The sequence below is a fragment of the Lactuca sativa genome, chromosome 9 (assembly GCF_002870075.4).
Source record: "Lactuca sativa cultivar Salinas chromosome 9, Lsat_Salinas_v11, whole genome shotgun sequence".
Taxonomy (NCBI): Eukaryota; Viridiplantae; Streptophyta; class Magnoliopsida; order Asterales; family Asteraceae; genus Lactuca; species Lactuca sativa.
Genome location: NC_056631.2, coordinates 101,941,660 through 101,948,452, shown reverse-complemented (window position 1 = coordinate 101,948,452; position 6,793 = coordinate 101,941,660).

The window sequence follows — 6,793 nt, the reverse complement described above, 5'->3', positions numbered from 1 at the left end:
TGCAATTGTCTATGTTTTTAAGGCGTAATTTATCTAAAACAAAGTACCTGAAGAGATTTGCTTTCCTGTTAGTTTATTGAAAGTTGTTAATTGATTGTTAGTTTGAGATTTATTAAACTATTTCTTTATTCTTTTTGTGTGACCTGTAACCTATAATCAAATATTTTAAATTAATTCACCACCGTTCCCTGTGATCGACACCCGACTTACCCAAGCTATATTGTAATCTGACTAGGTACACTGCCTATAAGTGCATAGTTAGTGTAAGTTTGTTAGGTTATAAATATTAAAATTAGTGGGTACTTTTGTGCACATCAAGTTTTTGGTGTCGTTGCCGGGGAACGGCTTGTCATTAATTTAGTTTATTTGATTATTCGTTATTTGTTTAGTTAGTTTTTTATTTTTTAGAGTTTATTTTCGATGATATCATTTCACTTTTCGGGAAGGTTCTTGTTGTTAATTGTAGGAAATTGGGATTGTACACATTGCTTGACTTTACTTTTTGCATGGGTTTCGGGAATGCAAGCGATTAGGGAATTTTTGACCTGCTTAGCCTACTACTTTGTTGATTTGTCCAACTCAATCCATGAGACGTAGTATAGTAAGGCATATTGTGGTGGTTAAGTGGAAGAACGAGCTCTTGCTGTTCTTGACTAGTTAGTCACTTCTTGTTCCGCTTTTAGTTAAAGGTGCAAAGAAAACAAAGGAAATATTCTAATAGGTCCCGAAAGTGGTTGTTTTCGTAAACCAATTCTTGCGTGCAAAGGTTTTTAATCAACCGTTGTTGTTTGATCTTGACAAAGATAAGTGATATGACGTCTCAATTTTTTTGTCACTCATCGGAAAGTCATCAGTTGCTGAAGAAATTAAAAAGAAAAATAATTAAGTTTTAAGTCCCTTAATTAAAAGAAAAGAAATTTCAATTAAAGAAAAGGAATACTTCATTACGCCCAGCGTAAGTTTAATTACGCCAAGCGTAATAAACCCCAGATCGCGGTTGGACTTTTCACAGAGTTGGGGTTACGCCCAGCGTAACCTTGTTTTACGCCCAGCGTAAATCGGCGACCAGGTTATATCATTTGACCCTTGACTTTTTTGTTATTTTTCCACAATCCTTTCCTTCGCACACACGAACTATGACGGACGAACCCTCACAAAGAATCTCGATTGTGCTTCTTTTCTTGTAAAATTCGACACACAGGTATGTTTTCGGGTACTCAATGGCTTGGATTTATGTTTCAATCGATGAAATTGGCTGCATATTGCCTTTGTTTGAAATCTAGGGTTCATATATTTCTCGAATTAGGGGCCGATTTCACAAATTTGTGTTTGATTATGGCTTAAATAGACTGATTTGGACTAATGGACTAAACCCCAGTACCTAATTTGGTCTTACTCCCGTGATAGACACATCATTTTGAGCTCGGGGACGGACGCTAAGCGTAACCCTGTTGACTTCGATTCTTGACTGGCCCAATGAAGTTTTTCTTTTGTAGTGTTTGCTAATGTTGATAAGATAAGGAACGAACAGGAGAATGGTTCATATTTTTAGGGTGGTCCCGTTTTTCTACTGTCTTGGACCACGAAGCTCGATATGCCCCATGTGTTTGCCCTGCTGTGTTTATTGCTTGCAGTTGGTTAATTTGAAAAATTTTGATATGGGTTATGACTTTAGCACAAGCAAAGGAAGCAGAACACAGATTCGTGGAACCTGGATGTACGCCCAGCGTACGCTGGATGTACGCCCAGCGTACTGTCCATATCCAACACCATTTTTGGGTTTAAAAAAATTTGTTAATGCTGTTATATTTTGTTTGGTTTTGTGTTTATTTGTGCAGATTATGGCCCGAAGAACTCAAACGACCAACCCACCCGAGGATGTGACCAATCACCATTTTCTATAATTTCCGCAAACTCTGAACGATGCGACCCGGGCACGATATGTCAACAGTTTGAGTTTGCTACTCACCAAGGAGATCGACATAGCACCATCATTCAACTGGGAATTGGCGACCCAGACTTGACTTGCTGCACTGATCCAAGATTTTTTGCAATTCACGCACTCGGACGCGAGTGGAGTGGATTTGTTCGTATGTCAGGGATGGGCAGGATTGTTCAGGATCCAGGAACCTGTTTATCGGGAATTTTTGCTGGAGTTTTACGCTACAGTTTCCTATGACCCTAGGAAGGCACCAGATGACAGACAACTTTTGCCTTAAGACTGGGGGGTGTGAACCGGGAGTGCAGTGTCATAGAGCTTGCGACTCGAGTGGGTATATACACAACAGATGAGACGAGGAGTGTCCACTTCCCGGCATTCCTTGCTGATTGTCTCACGGAGCGGCCATATGACTATAATGAGAACACTTTTTGGGCCGAGATTATAGGGGGAGTTTATACGCCATCTACTGCACGGGGTAGGTGTTGGAATAGTGTCTAAGGCTGCAACTATATTAGGCAAGTATTTGACCCGGTTGTACATGGTCCTTTTGGGTTGCCTTCACCATAACAACTTGATAGGATGATTTATTAAGAGAGAATAAATATTATTAATATATTATGAGAATAATATAAAGAATAATAATATTGTTATTTGATTAATATAAGTCATAGAATTAATTGAAATTAATTTGGTGACTTAAAGAGATTAATTATATAAGAGGGTATAAACTGTCAATTGTTTGATAGTTAAACTTTAGACTGTAAATCCATATTAGATAGAGGTGGACGGATTCTAGAAGCTATGGATAGCTTCAAATCGTTCAAGGTTATCTAAGGAATGGATTTGAATTGCTTTAAGAGAAGATTATCTAATTAGGGTTTAAGCTGTAACCCTTAAGGAGTCTACAAGTATAAATAGACCCTATGACATAAGGAAATCGACACTTCATCTAAAGTAGAGAACCCCTGGCCGATTTCCTCCCCTCTCCTCTCTCCCAAATCATCCTCCTTGCTATTTGGTGTTTGTAAGCCATTAGAGGAGTGACAATTGTGACTCTAGAGCTCCAAGACAACAAGATCAAACAAGGGATTCAAAGGTATGATTCTAGATCTGTTTTTACATTGTTCTTATACCTAAATAGTCATTAGAAGTCTTGGATTCAAAGCATGTTGAATTAGAAAGCCTAGATCCAAGCATTAGGGTTTTGCATGCGCACATAGGAAAGTTCTTATGGCTAAAACCCATCAGTGGTATAAGAGCCTAGCTTGGTTTTCATTAAATTGTTGCTTATTTGTTTGAAACTTAACTGCAAAATTCGATTTTTGTGTTTCTGAGTCATGGACTCGGCGAGTTCCATAGTGGACTCGGCGAGTTGGCCTGACTCGGCGAGTCTCTTGGTGCACTCGGCGAGTCCAAGCGTCAGGAATGGCCAGATTCAGGATTTCTTCATGATTATCTTATCGAAACTTACCTTAATCATATTAGATCAACCCTAATCCGATTTTTTGATATATATGACTATTATCTTGATCTAATTAAAGATATTTATCAACTAATAAAATATTTAATTTCCTTATATGATAATTAATTAATTATTTTGATTATTTTGGTAATTATCTTGAAAGAAATCTTGAATAAATCAAATATAGATAATTAGGAAATTAATTGTTAATTGAAATTATTTGTTATTTGATCCTCCATGTTTTAAATGTTTAAAACTTGTCCTCAAGTTTTGAAATTTATATTTTGTGATTAAAAGTTTTAATTTAGACAATTTAAATTTCAAACCCTAGATTTTAAAAGGTTTAAAATACAACCCTATATTAATATAATATTACAAGAATAATATATATATATATATATATATATATATATATATATATATATATATATATATATATATATATATATATATAACTAAAATGCTAGTCTTACCGTTAGTAGGCCTCATTCACAAAGCCGATCTATAAGGTGGGTATAAGGTTGCGGCCTATAAAATGGCGCATAATGGGTGTACACTCACACCCACCGCTTGCTTGATCGATGGAGGGTCGTTAGCCAAACGTGTAGGATAGGGCAACCTCATCCTCTCATTAAAAGTATAATAAGTAATACAAAGTAACTACACATTTTTAAAAAAATTCCCAATCTTAGTTACTTTAGGAAAAGTGAATCGATGCAATCCCATGAAATTACACTTTGCACCCTTGCTAAGAAGTTAGTGGAGCGTGTGTTGTTTACCGGCACACTAATTGGTTCTAAGCGAAGGTGGCAAAGGGTGATTCATTGTTTATCATAGTTCGATGGAGCGTGTGTGGTTTACCGGCACATCGAATAGGTGATCGTTACAATGAAGGCACCATGTGAATTTGCATGGTAATTCACACCCACTTTGTGATCCTCGGTATCCCAATCACAAACAAGAGGGGCATATCGAGATTTAAACATGCCATTGAATAGTTTCAATGAATCTCATCCGAACCTAGGAATTCTCAATACATTTAGGACTTATAGTTAGTTTTTATGGCGGAGAATTAGTGAGTCGTCATTCACTTACCTTCAATTTATTTGCATGTTAGATTACGGCATCCCTTTTCTAATATGTAAATGTTGTTGTTGGATCCTAGCCCTAATTTTTCTTATTGGGTGATAATTAGGGATTCATATTCTAATCTATCTTTGTCCTTTCTATTCAAAGATGTCGAACGCAAACAACGCTGCTGCTAGTTCTTTCATATTGATGAGCCTTTGCCAAAAGGTCACCTTCGATGGAATGAACTTTAGCGAATGGATAAGATACATTCGCACCATTGCTCGCTATGAGGATAAGGAGTATGTCCTCGATGAGAAGCTCGAGAAAATCAACCCTGAAATCGCTACTCCGGCTGAAATTACCGCTTTTGAAACTCATGAGCGAGATGCAACGAAGGTACATTGCATCATGATAGCCACCATGAACTCCAAATTCCAAAAGTCCTACGAGGACATGTACCCGTACGAGATGCATCAAGACTTATTGGAGAGATACCACCAGAACGCGAGACAAGAGCGTTATGAGATTTTCACCAACATGATTTCCGCTAAGATGGGTCATGGAGAATCTCTTACCGTGCACCTGCAAAAGATGCAAAGGTATGTCGACCGCCTTCGCAAGATAAATGTTGACTTTGGGGAAGACTTGGCGATCGACATGGTGCTTCACTCTTTGCCTCCGATGTACAATCAATTTAGGATGACCTATCACATGAATAAAGAGGAGGTCACCCTAAGCAAACTCCAAGGTCTCTTGAGGGTCGCTGAGAGAAACTTCAAAGACAAGTCTGTTGCACCAACTCCCAATCCACCCGCTGCTCCTGTCTTGGCTATTGGTCAAGGAAAGGGAAAGAAGAGGAAGACTTCGTCTAAGAACTATCATAAGGTTAAAGCCCGAGATGGTGCCTCTTCTAGCGGGACCAAAGTTGATCCCGCTAAGCCCTGCCCTAATCCTAAGGAGGCAGAGTGCCACCACTGCCACAAGATAGGACATTGGAAGAGAAGCTGCCCAGAGTACCTGCAAGCCATCAAGGAAGGAAAGATCAAGCCATCTTTCGCAGGTATATACACAATTAAATCTAATGATTCCAATCATGCTATTTCTTGGGTTCTTGATACCGGTTGTGGTTACCACATTTGTTCTAATGTGCAGGGACTAAGAAGAAGTAGGGATGTGGAGCAAGGAAGGATCAATCTAATCATGGGGAACATAAGATCGTTGCCTGTGACCAACATTGGAGTGTATTCTTTAGTGCTTAGGAATAATTTGTGTTTAGATTTGAACAATTGTTGCTATTTGCCAGAAATGGCTAGAAACATCATTTCATTTCATGGTTTATATAGGCAAGGTTTTAGATTTTCTTTTAATAATGAGAATGGTTCTATTTTGGCTTATCTAAATGGTGTCTTTTATTTTGAAGCTATACCATGTAATGGAATTTATGAAACTGTTATGATTGTTGATAACTTAGGAAATGTTGTTTTGAACATAGATTCTTCCACTAGTATGGATAAAGCATCCTTGTGGAATTGTCGTCTTGGACATGTCAACAAGAAACGCATAGCCCAACTCCAAAAGGATGGAGTGTTGGAGTCATTCGACCTTAGGGAAGATGACACATGCGAGTCTTGTTTACTTAGAAAGATGACCAAGTCACCCTTCACGAGTACGTGTGAAAGGGGTGAGGGTCTATTGGACCTAATACATACCGATGTATGTGGACCGTTTAGATCAACCACGAAGGATGGGAACCGCTTCTACGTGACTTTTACCGATGATTATAGTAGATATGGGTATATCTATTTAATCAAGCAAAAGTCAAAAACCTTTGAAAAGTTCAAAGAATTCAAGAATGAAGTGGAGAATCAATTGGGCAGGAAAATCAAGATGCTTCGATCCGATTGAGGAGGAGAGTACCTAAGTCTTGAATTCCACGATTATCTCAAGGAGCGTGGAATAGTTTCGCAATTGACGCCTCCTAGGACACCGCAGTTGAATGGTGTGGCAGAAAGGCGTAATCGAACCTTATTGGATATGGTTCGCTCTATGATGAGTCGTGCTTCACTACCTATCTCTTTTTGGCGGTATGCCTTAGAGACTGCCGCCCATATCCTTAACCGAGTCCCTACTAAGAAGGTTTCCAAAACACCTCACGAGATGTAGACAGGGAAAGCTCCCTCGTTGGCACATATCAAGGTTTGGGGTTGCGAGGCTTTCGTAAGGCGAGATACTCATGACAAGCTCGAACCTCGAAGTGAGCGATGTATTTTCATCGGCTACCCGCATAAATCCTTTGGATATCTCTTCTGTAGACCGAA